Source organism: Corvus kubaryi, unplaced genomic scaffold, assembly GCF_017639235.1.
Source record: "Corvus kubaryi isolate FWS band 111438036 unplaced genomic scaffold, C.kubaryi_AGA036_p1.0 37398, whole genome shotgun sequence".
NCBI lineage: Eukaryota > Metazoa > Chordata > Aves > Passeriformes > Corvidae > Corvus > Corvus kubaryi.
In genome coordinates this window covers 36,111,272-36,128,921 of record NW_024581137.1, presented here as the reverse complement: position 1 = coordinate 36,128,921, position 17,650 = coordinate 36,111,272, and the positions used below count along the sequence as shown (strand labels likewise).

Below are 17,650 nucleotides of genomic sequence, written 5' to 3'. Positions count from 1 at the left end.
CACGTTGTCATTAGGGAATTCCAGGCTGGCACAGCGGTTTTGATTTAAGGGAGGGAAATGTGTTTCCTTTTTATTTTGTTATTCTAAGAGTTGTTTCTTTTAGAGTGAATTTTACTGGGTAATAAAAAATTTAAGACTATGAGTGCACCAAAGGAGAAAATAAGTTGAGGAGGGAGTTTCTTGAACCATGGAGTTGGACTTAACTGGTAGTTCTTTCTCCTTTTTGAGTGACAGTATTGTGCTGGGTGCACGTCATGTGAATCCAGAGCTATTTGGAGTCACTGGACAAAAGGGTTGTCTGCTGGAAAGCTGTAGTCAGAAATGTGTTTCTTATGTTCTTTGTTATGAAGGAATAGCCTGAGTCCCAGCTGATGCTGTTAAGATTCTGTAGGTGCAGCCATTTATTTAGACTTTACTGAAGTCAAGATTTGGTCTGTTCTGTTTCTTGAGGTATGGGAATATACCTGGTCTGGAAGAGGGAGAATGCTCTGTGTTAGCCCTGCCTCAAGTGTGTGCACGTGGTCAGTCCTGTTCTGATGGTGAAAGTTGTATTCCACTTCCCTGCTGACAGAAATTCCCTCCTAAATATATTAAATTAGGTATCTCTGAGACCAGAAATCCCCTTTAGTTGTTTGGGGTTTTTTGTTCAAATAGACCTTACCTATTTTGTGAAATTTATTTTTATTTGGCATGAAGAAAATAGATATGGAATAACTGTTAATTTATCTGAGTTCCTTTGTGCTACATTTTGTCTTTTAAAGGACTGGAAATCTGTTATTCCAGGAAATAAATTTCTGAATTATTGTAAGGGCTTTCATGTATTTTCATTAATAACACTCTTAAAGGTTTGTTTACTGCATGAAGAGATTTTCCAGCATTTACTACAATTATGCTATGCTTCCACAGTCATTGACATGGGGTCTGTGCTTTTCCAGAAGCACAAATTTGGTCTGGATTGAGAATGGATACCTGATCTCATTTGAGGAGAGGACAGTAGCTCCATGCTGGTTACTGGGAACCACCATAAAGCCTGCTGGTTCAAGGTTAACCCATCAGCTTAGCGGTTTTTATCAGATTTGAAACAACAGAGCTAGATTCTACTGGGTCATCACGATTTTCACTCAATCATAGGAGCTTTAAAGCTGGATTTGTAGCCTTGTCACACATACTTCTGTCAATCAGATTTTCCTGAATTCTTAACTGAAAAAAATCATCTTCCAACACTTGGTTACATTAAAATAATTTTGCTGGATAATTTATTTTTAAATTGTGATAATAATCTTGAATCAGATAGGAAAAACCTGATGTCCTGGAAATTAGAAAGGATTTCTGTCTGGGGTTGCTGAAAAATCTGCTTGCTCAAGAGATCAGAATCTAATCTGAGTGGATTGAAAGATTTGAAAGTATCTTTTTTAAATGTGAAGAGATTGTTGCATGTTAATTATTTAGTAATATATGTAGGTTAATACCCATTAGCATTTTTGAATATGGGCTGTACTTCACTTTGACAGCTTTGCATAACATCCCTACAGATGTCTTAACTTAGTGAGATTCTTAAGCACTTGGATAACACCAGGCATTCACAAAATGCGTGTTAATGTGTTTATTATGGAGCTTCCCAGGCTTCCCCCAGTAGTCCTTAGGTAAAGCGTGCCTTCTGAGGAGCAAGAGGACAGACTGAACTATCATAACTCTTGACTGCATTGATTCATTTTGACATAATGTGATTAATTTTTTTAAATCTAATTATGAGACTTCTTCCTGTTTATCAAAATTGCTACATAAGCAAGAATAATTCTGCTTGCTTCCTTAATTTTTTTAATTTGGCATAAAAGCTACAGGAGAGCAAAAAGGTGATTTCCCTCAAAGCAGGCCCATGTATAATTTACACAGCTACCACAAAGAAATCCTAATGACTTACACCTGCCAGACCATTATTAACTCACCTCTAGCCACAACATTTACATAGTAATGTGTTTTCATCTTTGCCATCAACTACTACTTGATCCAATACAATCTCATGTTTTCTTTTCTTTATAGTTGCTATGTCATGATGATCAGTCTGTGTATTTGCTGTTGACTTTGTTTTTCCTTCTTCTCAGGAAGTTCTTCATTATCTGCAGAAAATGGCTGGTCACTAGCCTGAAGTGCACAATAAGGTCTTGACACTGCAGTGTTTAAAAATCTACTATATCCTTGGCTCTAGAAATTTTGGTCTTTGTTTAGGAATGTGTCCTGTGTATTATGGAAGAGAAATGTCATTATTTTACATTTGTCTTAGGCTCCCCTGGCTCAGAGCAGGACTAAGTTCAGTCATGTTAAGTGCCATGCAATAGTATATTAAATAATGCTCCTTCATGCAGAGATCTCAGGCCATGTGTTCAGCTTTGCAGACTGCTACCCCCCTCTGCACACAATCTGTTTTTATTGAGGTAACTGGTTGGCTTTTCCATTCAGGATTCATTCCTGCCTGTTCAATTATACTTAAATGCTCCAGTCATATTAATTTGTAGAAGGGAGTCTTGATTAATTATTGAATTGCAATATCTTAAAAGAAATTCTGGGGGCCTTATGCAGATAGATAGGAAAACAGCATATAGATAAAAAGCATATTGCTTTAGGAGTAATGTTAATGCACAGTTTCAGACAACCCCATGAATGCATATTATTAATGGAATTCATATTATTATTGAGAACTAAAAACTGAGACAGAAGTAAATTTGATTTATTGAACTTTCTTAACTCTAATTACGTGAGAAGTCTTACAAAAATATAACCAAATTTTTAGGGCTAGAAAATATTGCTTCTAGGTTCCCAGTGTAAAGACTGCTCACTTCCTCATCTCTCTCCTTCAACGAAGGGAGTCAAGGTCCAAGCCTCTACGCTGATGCAAAGAAGAGCTGCTTCTGATGAGCAGGAGAGGTGGCAGATGCGAATATTTTTGTCCATTTTTTTGAGAATGCTGTCAGAAGTGTCCTTGTATCTGTAGAAGACAAGGTAGCCCTGTTTTAACTCCTGTGTTAATGAGGCTGTATTCATTGTTTTAACTATATTGGACTTGAGCCTCTAAATGAGTAAACAGCAAGTGATGCCATTTTAGACACGTTAAAGAACCATATGCCAGCACCAAAGGGATGAGGTGCACAAAGCTTGAGTAAAAACAGAATACACAAGCATGCCTCTGATTAAGTCATGAAGGTTCACAGTTAGAAGGATATCCATTTCGTTGCCTCTTTATTTCTCTATCAAGTCTTTATTATTGCAAATATTTCAGTCTTTACCTATGAAGAGATTTGGGCAGCTGACCAGTAAGATAATACTAAAAAGATTTCAAACTCAGGATGCTTCAGCGAACTTTGGGGGGTTTTCCCCCAGAAAGTACCCAGAATACTTAGTACTCAGGCTGAGCAGTAGCCTTGCCCATTGTGCACGGTTCACTGCTAGAAAAGAAAACAAAATAAAAAACTGTGCTAGTTTGAAAACAAACCAGTGGGAGGCACCAAGTCAGAATAACAACTTAATGGAAATTAAAGAAAAGGAGAAAAAAAAGGTAAAAGAAAACACTGTCAAACTGACAGAGTCAAGGTACAACCTGACACCCTGTTAGGCAGGGTGGTGGTAGCAGTCTGGTAGAATGGTGGCTGCAGTCCTCTGAAGCAGTGATCCTGTAGTGAAACAGTCTGCTCTTCCTCAGGAAGTCCAGTGGTGGCTGTGTAGCTCCTGTCCTCTGCAAATCCAGTGGGAAGCCTGGTGTCTCTGGTGTTCAGCCTCAGCTTATATCCACGATGGGATGCTTGGTTCCTCCCTCTGGGTGGAGCATCTCACAATGGGGTAACGAGTCATGAGGCAGAGTGTTGATTAGGCTCATTAACAGAAGATAGTCCGGAGGGAGTTATCTCTGAGTCAGGCGGCAGGACAATGATGGGCAATTAACAGCAAGATAGTCTGGGGGGGAGGAGGCAAGGAAACACTGCCCCACCTGATTTTAACAGCTGATGGGGATGGTAATAGAATACACTGCAACCCAGGACAAAAACCCACCAAACTAAACCAACCAACCAAACAAGTTAAAGAAAGGTCCTGTTCAAGTGAATAGTATTCGTTTCTGGAAGAGCTGGGAAGTTCGAAATGAGCTGGCATGTGGTAACTAACGTGACACCATGCAGCTATCTCTGATTGCCATCACCCATCTCAAAGGGTCAGAATCTAATACAGATAAGCAAATGTAATGACAGAAAAAAGCACAGAAAGGAAGATGACCTTATGATAAACTTGGATGCAGAGTAGGCCTTTTCAAAGGAACAGGGCAAAACAGGCTTTCAAATTCAGAAGCAGAGAAGTCATGTTCTGATGTACCGTGGAGGCTGCTTGACAGAGGACTTCTTAAAAGACAAGGCTGTATATTTTGCTGTCACATGAAACTTTGTACAGGTTTGTCTGAGTGATTTGGCATTAAAGGGCTTCAAAAGATTGTTTCTCTGAGTATAGATAAACTATGTTTTTGAATATATTTGAAACCTGTCACTAATTTTTAACTGCTCCTCAGGCCAAAAACTTACACCCCCTGCCATCTCCCACCAAATCTGCAGATACCATTTTCTTAATGAAAGGAATCCAGAAGTGGGAGTCAAACCTTTCCATGTTCCTTGGGGTTTTATACAGTGTTTCATCATCCCAAGGAAATCTGGTACTCTTAAGTGAAGAATCAAATCTCAAAGCACTGCACAAGTAGATGAAATCTCTTTTGCACACTAGGGACCTTTTCATCATAGTTTTGTGTTTCAGGGGATTTCACAACCTTTACTTGAGGGAAACAAATATTCAAATCCCAGTTAGACCAGAACAGAGGAAATATGCCAGGTTCAATTACCACTGGAATTAGCAGCCTATGAGAATTTTTCCATTCGCATCTTCACCATCTTTTTCATGAAGTTTTGCGTAAGTTGTTCGTGGGATGTGAGAGTGTAGAAAAGGAGTGACCACTTTAGAACTGATCAGAAGATAGGATCTCCCAAAGGTCTCAAAAAGTGCTGTAGTCCTGAGCAGCATGTTTCAGGTGAAGTCTCTCAGTTTTTAAAATCTTCATTTCTATGATTTCTACGAATTTTCTGAAAGTGAAAATCCACCTGCAAGTATATTTATATTTATATTTATATTTATAGTCAATCTTTTATGAAGACAGTAAATTTGCAAGAACCATTTCTCTATTTTTTATTATGAGTTCGAATTAGATTAAATATATGAAAAGCGTAGTTTTCTGCTTGGTGTTGAATGTCATTCATTCATACACACAAAAAAATAAGTAGACAATTTATTATCCATTAAAAACAAAATCAAATGAGCAGAAAATACTTTTGAAATATTTTATATATATATATATATATATGTGAATGCCACAAGAGAGGTGGTGATGTCCCTTGATAGGTAACTTCTATGGATGATGATAGCCAAAGAACAAATTAGTCAGTATGGACTGTATTTTCTGTCATTCCTCTGTTTGAAGCTGGTGCAGTGTAATAGTATTTCACTGGCTGTGGCACAGACTACAGATTTTCTGGGTATTTGAAGCTCTGCGTAAACCTGCTGACTGCATGTGGAATGTGGATAGCTTTGACATTTTCAAATAAGTAGTATTCTAGATGCTGTGTAGCTTCGGGGACTTCTGACATATTTTATCTATTTCTTTGTCCTTAGAGATTGCTGGATAGGAATGTGAGTTACTAGCTCACATGCTAAACCCATGCCCAGTCTGTAGCATTTTTAGAATACCCTGTCTACAAGATGTTGCAGCCAACTGTCGTGTATTGTGTCCTTGGTTATGAGGCACTACTTAGTATTGGCTCTCCTGTTTCCTTTCCTCCTCTTTGCTGTGCCTTCCTTCTGTAGGTGAGGTGGACTTTTTCTCAGTCCCAAGCTCTATCTCTACGCAAAGAGAAATACATTGGGACAAAAAGTTGACATTTGCTGAAAATTGCAAAGAATGTTTCTACTCAACATTTTTTTCATCTTTGCTTCACATAATGGGACACAGATTTTACTAAAATAATACAAAGGTTGACTTCAATCACTGATACTGCCTGCTTTAAAGAGGTAGAAAATTTTATCTCAGGAAATCAGCTGTGCAGCACAGTGGGAGGGTAGACCCAGTCTCCATTTGTGTAAGAAATGTGAGTTCTGATTCTCCTCACACTTACTGCAGGACAGGGAGGAAAAGCTGTATCGAAGTCAGTGAAGTTGCACCAGTTTAAAAATAACATGAGGTGAGAAAAGAATCAAGCCCCAGGGTGTTTCAAAGCTATGTGCTGAATCACTGAATCATAAAAAATAGGGCAGGAAGAGCCTCAAGAGGTCATCCAGTCTATCCTGCCTTCCCCAAGGCAGAATCAGCTCTATCTGTGTCATTCTGACAGATGTTTGACTAACCTGTTTTTAAAAACATCCAATAATAGTGATACCACCACCTCCTCTGGGTAGCCTGTTCCAGAGACTCTCTATACTTATTGTTAGACATCAAGAAAGACTTGGCTGGTCCTGCTGTGGTTCGAATCCGTAGTTATTTCTGTTTGCTGCAGCCACAAAGACCAGTTGAGTTTGCAAAAGCCATTTTAAATTTATAAACACTTCACAGGATATCCTGAGTTGGAAGGGACCCACAAGGACCATCAAGCCCAACTCTTTCAGTAATGTCCTGTACGGGGGTTGAACCCAAAACCTTGGTGTTATTAACACCATGCTCTAACCAACTAAGTTAAACTTTGGTCATCTGTAAATTATAAAGTGACTTTTTTTTTCAGTCTTTGTAAAGTGTTTTGGCTTTTTGAACTCTGTAAGACAGTTGTGGAGGACAGAGGTTTTTGTTTGGGATTTAGGAAAGGTAGACTGAAAACTGAAGTTACATAGGAAGAGGCAAATTCCTACCCAGCAGTGAGACCTTCTTTGCACAAGTGAGTGGATGCTCTTCCAGTAGAAGGAATAGTTTAACAATATAGACCTAAAATAAAGTCACCCTTTCCAAGGGTGTTCCTATCAGAAAAAAAACTGGTCTTGGGGCTTTCAGCAAGCAAATTGATTAGGGTAAAATAGTCAATAGGATTATAAAATCGCTCTAAATCCCTCTGTGATGGCTGTCCTTCAGATCAAGGCCATGGTTTCATATTAGTATTATTAAGTGACAATGATTTTTCACCAAGAGTGTACAGACATATGAGGTTTGATTCACATTGTAATGTAGCTGCTCTGAAATAGATTCACATCTAACACATAACACATATTTGGCTTACTGTAACCATAATTCCTGGGAGTAAGAGTATTTGATGGTACAAAGTGATGTTTCTCTTCAAATAAAGGAGAAAAATATTATTTCAGGCAAATGTTTGATTATGTAAAAATAAGGTTTTTAAAATGCAGGTATGGTCTTTATTTCTGTTACCAAATTATCCTGATTTATCATGAAGCTTCATGTTAGGGATTGTTATCCTGCCATCAAAAGTGTAGAAGATAAAGTAAAACCTGTTTGCCTAGTAAAAGTCTGTAGTGACCACCTTTGCATTACCAATAATTTCAAGTATCTTTGGTTCTATCTTCATGCTTTTCAGCGTGGTTCAGGAAAATGAGTGGTCCAGTGTCTACTACTGAGCTAAAACTTGTTGGGTCAGAGTAGCACCTACTTTGTGGAGCAGACTGCCCCTGATTCTCAAGCTGAAATGTACCAGCTTAGCCCTGTACCTCTATCTAATCCTCCTTCCTACTACTTAATGCAAGGAAAATATCATGCAGAAAAATTAGCAGTTTATACCCATCTCTTATATTTACACTTGCTTGATGTACAATGATGTATTTTTTTTTAAAGGAAGAGTAAACCTTTTGAATGTCAAACAGATTGTACTACCAAGATGTGTCAGTGCAGGCTGTACAGATCACTTTGTTGTGTCCAGTCTAATGTAGGTTTCCTTCATTTTTTATTTAAAAACTTCATCAAGGGCATATTTTTTATATCATTACAAAGAAAATAATCTTACAGCTTGGAAGAGATTTTGTAATTCTCTGCTGGTTTGTCTGTTTTGCTCCATGCACATTTTTCATCTTGTTGACCTTACTGTACAAATCTGTAATGAAAAATATTGATTGACTCTTAGAGTAGGGGATTGCAATGTCATGATTTCACACTCAGTTGTTGGGTAACAAGGCTCTGTAGTTTTTATTTAGAGAGGCCAATTGCAAAAACAAAAATGAAGAATTGTGTTAGCCCCAGCTGCCAAGGTTACAGAGCAAGCAGCTTAGAGGGCTCTGGGGTTCCAGGCAAGAGAGGGATTGTCTCTGCCCAGCATGTAAGGGATAGAGCTAGGCAGACACTGTTGTGTGAAAGATACACACTGACACCAGCAATTCATAAACCCAAAAAATTACAACATTTTCTGCTTATCAGTAAATGGAGTAGACACTCAGCTGTGTAATTAACCCTTTAAATGTTTGGCCATGATGCAGCTCTTTTGAAAGCTCTTTTCTGAATGCCTCCCTCATAACATCCTGGGGATATCTTGGGTGCCCAGGTACTACTGGCAGTCCGTTACATAGTACAAAAATACTTAAATATTCCATATATCCATGCTAAGGAGTTCTTACATTTCATGCTTAGTTGTTTATAATATATCTTTACATGTGCCACCTAAAACATTATACTAAATTCTCTGAGCTGGTATAGCTGCTTCAGGTAGACATCATGGAATATATGAAAGGAAAGTAAGCCAGATACCCAGCCCTTACGTGGCTCAATTTCAGGTAAATCTATGATTTTAATTGATGGAAAACTGTTCTAAAAAGTCAGCTGTCAAAGTTGCCCAACAATTCCAAGCTTTCATTTTATCTGCATATAGGCTTTATGAGGCATCAAGTTACAAGTTACAGATAATTTTAGATAATTAACCTCTTTATCTTTTATTTTATTAGTGTTCTGTTTTAATAATCTGCATTTTAATAGAGCCCTGTGTGACTAAGTCTTAAATTGTAAATACAAATTTGGAAGGCCATCAAACTCTGCATACCAACAACAAAAATCATTGCAGCTTTAAAAAACAGTAGGAAAACAGCAGACAGCTACTGCAGTGATGCCGAGCCAAGATGAAATAAGCAGACCCATGTAACACAGTTCACAGGTTTTTTTTCTTTTTTTTTTCTCTTTTTTTCCTTTTTTTTCTTTTTTTTTCTTTTTAATGGAGCTGTGTCTGACTTCACCCTCTCTGGGTTTTTAATCTCTGTAAGACAACAGCCTTATCAAAGTATGCCACTTCTCTCTTGTCAGGCAAAGTTGTATATGGTGAGTGCATTTTTAACCCTGACCCCAGTTCCTCCCTCAAAAGAATTCCACATAATTCTTCAAAAGACACTTGTAAGGTTTCTTGATGCACAGTTCTTCAGTTTAAACAGCAGCTGATTAACTACAGAAGCAGTCAAAATATAGGACAGCACGGATTTGTTCCTTCAATCTGTCATTGCTACATGGAAGGAAATTTGCAGGCACCTGGGCTATGTGTCCAAAGGTATTTTTGAGTGAAAAAGCTCCTCTTGGTGTTTGCTTTGCCCTGGCTCCCCAGGAGGAGTTACTGTCCTTATCTATCTCTTGGGTATTGTATTTGTATATTACTAATCATAGTAAATTAGGAACATCCATTAACTTAGGTTAATATTCATCCACATACATTGTCTTCTTTTGTGGACTTTCCTGAGGTTTGGTAATCTTGGCTAAATTTAGTGATCAATGTAACCAGTATTTCCTTTTTCAGACTAAGATTAATGCCATTATTTTTAACACACCTTAGTAGGGTATTTTCTTACACAACTGCTGACACTCACTCTGCCTTTACCTTCATCTGGTGTTACCCACATGCAATTTTCCTGTAATTCCACTCTATCAAGATGCTGCTTTCTCATGCCATTTGGGTCCAATTCTGACATTTGAAAAAGTACATTTAGTGCAGCACACTTCCCCCACCTCCCCAGGGTATCTGATCTACCATGTGTATTTGCTTGCTTGTATTTCATTATCACCTACTACTCACATTTGCATTTATAAATCATGCATGAAATTCATTTGCAAATCTGCAGACCTTCTTCTTCTGCAATACCCCATACTGTAGTTAATATCCTTCAATATAAAATAAGCTACTCTTTTGTTGCATTGCTTAATATCATATATGATATTTCTAGGGTGTGAGGGTTTTTTTTCTTTTTAGAAGGCTCGCCAAACTGTGTGAATATTTTTATGACCATTCTTAGGGACTGGGGTAAAAATGGCCATATTTATCACAGTAAATGCTTGTCATATTCTGCTTTTGAAAATAAAGCTACTTTTAAAAAGTATACATGCATAGCTGAAGTTCTTATGCCCACACACATTTTCCATTTGTTTCATACTTGCATCACTTAAAATCAGATGAAAGAGTTTTTAGAAAATACTTACTTGGAAAGTTTTAAGTCATTACTGATATTTTTTCAGGTCAAATTTGAACCTTTATGCAAAATTTTTCAAGCACCAGAATGTATTGCTTGCCCTATCAGATAGATAACTATCTGGTTAGCTGAGCAGAAACATCAGGCAGTATGTTATTTCTGATCCTGTGTTGCAGAGCATATTGTTTTCCTTTTAATTAAATTGTTCCGTGGTGTTCTACCCTTAAGATTGTGTGTGCTTGCATTTCATTATCACTTGTTATTCAAACTTGCATCTCATTTGAAATTTGCAAACCTGGCAGGTTTTTTCCTATCTTTGCTATAAATTATTACTTCATTTCCCATCTCATCTGTTAAGAGTGCAGCCTATTTTTAATGGTGTTTTCTCATGTGTAATGTTTCTTCAGCTCTGGATTCAGTCAACTTTGACTTCATTTCCCCCCACAAACCTTGCTAGATCTCCATGATTTTATTACTTTTGATTTACTTTCCTTATGCACCTTCAATCCTGATTTGCTGTTTTCCTCCTGCTGCCATAAAGCACTTCTGTTAGAAACTCCTCCTTCTGGTTCAAAATAAATGAAAAGGAAGGAAGTAATATGAGATTTATGGAGTGAAAAGTACACTGGTTTGTTTAAGAGGGGGCAAAAGTGTAGTTGGTTCCTGTCAGCAAAGAAAGAAGCTTCTAGCACATAGTAATTTTTTACTTTATCCACTCTAAAAAGGCTAAGAAATCTGTACAGCTTGTAGCAATCTGTACAGCTTGTAACAAAAGTAGGTACAATGTACTCAGCTTCCTATTAAATAATTATTATTAATCTGCTTACAGTATGTTTAAGTAACTATCAGTCTCTGCCAGTCTGCCACTAAGCTTCACAGTAAATTGCTTTGTTTTTTGGTTTGTTCCCCATTTTTCTGGAATGCGGATGAAGTTGGTCCCATTTTTTCCCCTCAATCCTGCCCTTCATTCCCACCATGTGTGTTTATGGGATGCTTAAATTTACCCATGGAGAGGCGGAGGGAACAGCTGAAACCAAGACTCTAGATAGAAGCGGCAGGAATTTCAAAAGGAGTCCCTGAGTGCTGTTTCATTCTTCAAATGATGTTTCTTTATCAAGATTGAAACTGTCTCATAGAAAACTATTCTCATTTTTTACACTCTGGCTTTGCCAGTTCTGAAATGCAGCTGTGAAGTGTACGTCTTGAATGCACGCCCATGTACACATACTTTACATATTCATTCTGAATTTACCATGCTGTGTTTTTACAGCCCCACTGCAGGCCTCTATGGAAAGACCACCACAGGAGCTGGATGCAAAGGAGAGGGCTGGGGTGTGGGCTGCATGTGCTGATTTAGCCCTCATTTGGCATTGCTCTTGTGGTCTCGAGCTGCACTGAAGGCCCTGATGGAGCTTGAACCTCTCCTCCTGCTCAGACAGGAACCTGGATGAAAGCAGGATTCCTTCAGAATTGCAATGAATTGCAGTATTGCTGAACCCAGTGTCGTGAGTAGAGCACAGGGCAGGCATCTTTACAAAGAAAGCCTTTACCAGCCAGATAAGAAGTGTATGGTGGAGAGAGTGGTCCTGTTGCTGCTGAACCCAGACAAGGAGTCAAATCCTCAGGCAGAGGAGTCCGTGCCAAATGTTATCTGCCTGTACACCAAGGATCTGTCCTCCATGGGATCACCTACAGAGCCTTGGAGGCAGATTGGGCGATAGGTGGGAGGTGAGGAGAAATAATGGGTTTGCAGCTATGTGGACCAACCAGCCATTCTTCATTTCCCACAGGGTGGAAAGCAGGAGGAGGCTGTTGTCTCCAGAGCAGTGTGGTCCTCAGCTGTGCCAATTTCTATTTTTCTCACAGGGAGTGAGAGCAGACCTTGCGTATTTTCTGGTTTCTCAGTCCTCTTTTATTTGGCTTACTAGTTAGTTATTAGAAGTTTTCCTGTTAAAAAATATTTTGGGAAGAGAAGTCTTCATTATGTCTTTAAGTGGCACAGGAATTCAAGACAAAAAGACAGATTTCATAAAATGTCATTTTTAGGAGATAAAGTTTTAACCTGAAACCAGAAAAAGGCACGTGATAGAAATATTTTTTGTAGCAAACACCTCTAATTTAAAAATTACAAAATATATGGATAAAACCTGTCTGCGTAGAACCAGATTGTAAAGATCAACATTTACACGCATACCTCAGGACTGACAATAAAAATGGCAATCACATTGCTTATCAGTGTCCTTATCCATTTAAGGAAAATACTTGTATATAAAGTCTGTGAACACTTTATTTAATATTCAGCAAACATTTTATGTTGGCAGCAGAAACCACGTATTATAGGCTTGTGGTTTGAATTATGGTTACAGTGCAACACTGATCTTACAGTCGTTTGGCTATGGAGATTGTCCTCTCAAATGAAAACCAGCACCATTTTTTGACAAATATTATCTGGCACCTTTACATTGCTGTTAACTGGAAACATAAATGCTTGCTCAGGTGTCAGGTTCACTGAAACATGTAGACTAACATTATGAATGGTATCACAAGAGGAAATAAATAGGAATTTAGGACTCTTTCTCAGTTTTTCAAGTATTTTTTCCTGTTGAGAAGCTTCTGGAATTAAGTGGTGGGTTTTTCCTTCATCATTTAATCTTTACTACAGTAACTGTGAGGAGCATGGGCATGATGAGAATTTAACATGATCTGTCATCCAGAGCTATCTTTAACTCAGACTCTTCCATATATAGGAACATTTGCCTCAACCACTCTCATCCTAGTGTCCTCATAAGCGCGAGTATTCCTTGGTGTGGGAGGAGAGGAGGTATAATGGGAGAAAATATGCATAAAAAAGCTTCTTTCTCAGCTTTGCCATATAAGTAGAGGAATTGACTTAAGCTTTGTAAATTGCTTCCAAGTCTTCAGTCTGTCTTCAGCTTTCACTGTTTCACATTCCTGAGAGAATGGCTAAGCATGCAGACACCTCTGGCTGGGGAGGCGCTGTGGATGCCGTTTGAGTCACCCACCTACACTGGAAACCATCAGCCAGTTCGATAAACAATGAAAGCACTGTATAACATCCATGATAATGAAAGGTAATACCTGGATATCTGAGATTTGTTACACACTACTGGAAAATGTTAAATTACTATTGATAGATATTTTTCTTTCTGATGACTAATTTAGAGGCTGTCACAGATGACCAGAACAGTTCTCCTTGTTTGAATAGTGCTGCAAGATTTTTATCCACTATATACATTTTATGCACATTCTTTTCATGAAGTATTGTGTTTTACTCCAGAAAAAAGCAATTTGTAGGACACATATTGGTGTTGAATCAAATCATGGGATTAAGATATTGATTAGTCATTATTTTCAAGGTGTTAATGAACTCCAGCTCCAAAAGTATCAAAATTAAGGATTAGCAGGAAAATGCATACAATTAAATATGAAATTTAATGCAAAAGTACCTGTAGATAACTACACTACAACTTTAAAATAATGTTGTAGGCTTAAGAACTACATTTCTCGAAAAATAGCTGAGTGAGTTCACAGAGCAGGTAGGTTATCCTGAGTACTCTCAGAATCTCAGGGTTAGCTTCCTCCCAACCTGAAGTTTTCAAGGTACCTACAAACATGAAAACATCCATATTGAGGTGGACTATAAGTCCATCAAGATGAATATTTTGTTCCTGACAGTTGCCATTGGCAAGTGGAAGGGAAAAGAGCAGAGGATGACACAAATACATAATAGTGTGTTTTCAGTCTGCCTCACAAGAAATCTTTGGTGTAGAAACTACCAAAGATTGAATCCGGAGGTTTTTTTTATCACATAACCATTCCCACATCCTCTACCAAACCAATCTGTTTCTATTTTTTGTCTTCCTCTGACCCACTTAACACTCTGGGCTAAGCTTTTCTCCAGTACATCCAATTCTGTAGGAAAAAAACCATGTTTTTGAGAATAAAACTATTTGTGGATAATTTTTCCAAAAAAAATATTTAGGGTAGCAGCATAAACCAACAGTACTGAGTGTTCATACTTACCATAGGCATAGGGCATGTCCCTGAAAACACCTGAATTTTCACTTGAAACAGTGCCACGATTTCACATCTTTTCTGTATGATCTGAATAATTACTGTTTTCTGATGTTTCTCATCCATGTTAAACAAGAGAAAAGAAGTTCCTCTGGGCGTGTTTTCTCCTGAACTAAAAGAAAACAAGCAAAATTTGTAAAACGTGCCAAACCCTTTCTCACTGTGGTCCTGCCTGGTGATCCTTGACTGGGGGAGTGAAAAACAGAACAAAAGCAAAATGTACTTCAACCTGCCACTGCTACATGTACAATGAAGAGAATATTTTTATTTAAAAGACAGCAGCTGAGTGGCAGTTATTTAATCCATGCTGCTTGAGGGGTGGTGGGAGAAGGGGTATTTTTGTGAACACTCTTCAATGACTCCTGTGCAGCTTCATGGTCATGGCTCCAGCAGAAACCAGAACTATAATAATAACATTGCAATAGGCCAGAGTTATGTTGCAAGCATTTTCAGAGTTATACTTCACAGTCACAACCAGTTTGATTGCTTCCAGACCTAAGACATTTAGTTTGTTTGAAAAAAATAATTTAAAAAGACAACCCCCCAAAAAACCCTTTATCTAGCTGAAAAGAACTTTCATGTTGAATAGTATGTATTCATAAATGTGAATTTGCATTCTATAGACTTTCATTAACTGTCCCTTTTTTTGGAACTATTATTCCTGTTGCTGTCATCAGCATTTGTTTTGTAACAGTGCAAAAGGGACAGTGAAGTGTGCTAAGAAATCCTCTTCTCCAGGGACTGAGAGTAAGTTCCTTTGTGTGAAACTTGTCGCAGAGATGTGTGCACGCACCTAGAGGACATACTTAGCCTTCAGATAATCCATTGCATTTATACAATTTAGTCTGCCTAAAGTGTATGGGTGAAAATGGAAATGTGTGTGCTTGTATACTCAGGAAAAAAGTGAATTATATGTGTAAGTGAAGTGTAAATATTAAATATTAAATATTTGATCACATGCATTTCACTGCTGTCTTTGCATAACCTGCCTTTTTTGTTGCCTTGCTGTTGGTGAATTACAGAACCATCCCTGTTTGTGATGGTAACACCTCTAGCCTTCAACTTACCACTATACTGACCAGGCACCATCAACTCAAATGCAGAAGGGAATGAAATAACTCACAAGTAATCTAAAGTTGCAACTAAGTGTTTTGTTGGGGTTTTTTTTAAGGATGGAGACTTGAGTTCCACACATACTAATATTTCCTACCCATGTAGTTGAAAGCAAACAATAAGCCCATTTCAAAGTGTGGAAATTCCACTTATTAATTGCTTGTTCTTGACCACATGAAGTGTTTGACCTCGACTCTGAGGCATTTCTGCACAGACAGAATTGCCATGTCTGGTCCCAGACTGAATTATTTAGAAGCCATGTCTCGAGCTGTCAGCCTGCAGAGCAGCGCTGTCACTACAAGACTTTCTTTTCCTTACTACTCTCCCAGATATGCAGCAGGATTTCTTACCAAAGCAGAAGAGCAGATAGGGAAACCAGTGGGAAGCAGAAGATGAGAATGCAAAGGGTAACAAAAAAAGAAGGGAAAAATGAAGACCCTGGTTCTTTGTTATTGTTTAGGAATATTTAAGGATGTTCCAAAAAATTTGTACATGTGTGCAAATATTATCAACATTTTTAGAAAGAATATAAAATCAAAGGTTTAGCTTTCTCCTTGTGTAATCAATACATGTAGAATTTTTGCCAAAGCCACAGCAAACATTCATTTGTTAAAAACACACAAGAAGCACAAAGAACTTTTCCAATGTATTACAAAGATTAAGATTGCTGTGAAAATATTCTGCTACATGCAGAATAAATTATTGCAAATACTATAAAGGGAAGGAAAGACTCTTTTGCAGATGGAGATTATTTTGCTAATGGCTGTACCTCTATTTTGAAAGCCTGAATATGTTTCTCCTAAAGATCTCAGTAGGCCTGGCCTATATGTGCATAAGTTTTTATTTATTTTGAAATTAAACAAGTGCATAAATTCCAGGCTCACATGGAGATTCCTAATCAGCAATCCTCGCTGTAATTTTAGAAAAGAAATTATGGGAGCTTTGTGTAAGAAAACAATATGCCAAGTAATGAAATCATTATGAGATAATTGCAAGTTAACTACTTTAAGCTAGCTACTGGTTGCCCTACTCCTGTAATATGGGTCAATAATTATATATGAAATTGTTACCAGCATAACATAATAATTATAACCAGGATGTTTTTAACATAGAATTATTGACAAGTTCTCAGTTTTCCAGTTCTCTAGCCTAAAATGGAAGCTTTGCACAGGCCTGTGCTCTGAATCATCATTCTGGTCACTTGAAAAGCGGAGTTTGTAGTGGTGCATGTTGTTAATTACAGCATTTTGGATGTAATTATCATGCTTACAGGATGACTCTTGGGGCCCACTGGTCTGCAGGTATTTATTATCTAGCTGGCTGACCTATCCAGTGGAAAAATGGTTATGCCCCACAGAAAATAAGGGAAATAGTCATCTATCATGTGCCCAGTAATGTTGCAGAAGAAATTGTGGAAGTTGGGAATTCAGGTACGCAGACTTAGGGCTGTCTGTGTGTCACTTCTTCTCAGCTCCTGCTGTGCTCTACAAGCTGTAGGAAACTGATCTCTAACCTGTGAATAATGCGAGAAGAAGGAACTGATGGGAGAAAAATATGTAATGTACCATGGTTTTGCAATAGAGTATATGGCAAATAGGATTTCAAAGTGAAATGGGTGACAGAACGTCTCATAATTCTGGTGGAAAATTCTTTTTGAGATATGTTTTTCTTATGACTCTTTGCCCCTTCTATTTTGTCAGGAACTTTTCTTTTCTTAGAAAGATCAGTCCTTAGGATTAATTTTTTTTTTTTAAAGAAAAAGCAGTATTCCTTTTCTTATAAGAAAATAAGATAGCATTTGCAGATTAACTTTTTTTTCTCCAAGACCATGGCTTGGAAGAGCAATCACAAGGCTGAAAGCCATGGGAAACTTTCCACTTTTTCGTATTTCTGCCACCAACTGTCCTTAATCTTTTTCATTTATTCAGACATGTACAAAGATAATTTACTTAAGATTGAGAAACCATTTGTAAAGCAGGTGAAGTGTTATTTGACG

At 37.8% G+C, this 17,650-nt stretch overlaps 1 protein-coding gene across 6 annotated transcripts in view; it reads left to right on the top strand.

Moving 5' to 3' along the window:
* CDK14 (cyclin dependent kinase 14) overlaps positions 1–17,650 on the top strand; it is a 331,737-nt gene that overhangs the window by 286,268 nt on the left and 27,819 nt on the right. Inside the window, exon 16 of one of the 6 annotated variants that reach the window (XM_042044160.1) lies at positions 11,717–15,083. The exons of 4 other annotated variants lie outside the window; for them this stretch is intronic. The gene's annotated coding sequence lies outside the window, so the exon portion shown is untranslated. Of the gene's footprint in view, positions 1–2,102; positions 3,456–11,716; positions 15,084–17,650 lie in introns of those variants that run through there. One more of the 6 variants, XM_042044159.1, reaches the window with a different exon arrangement.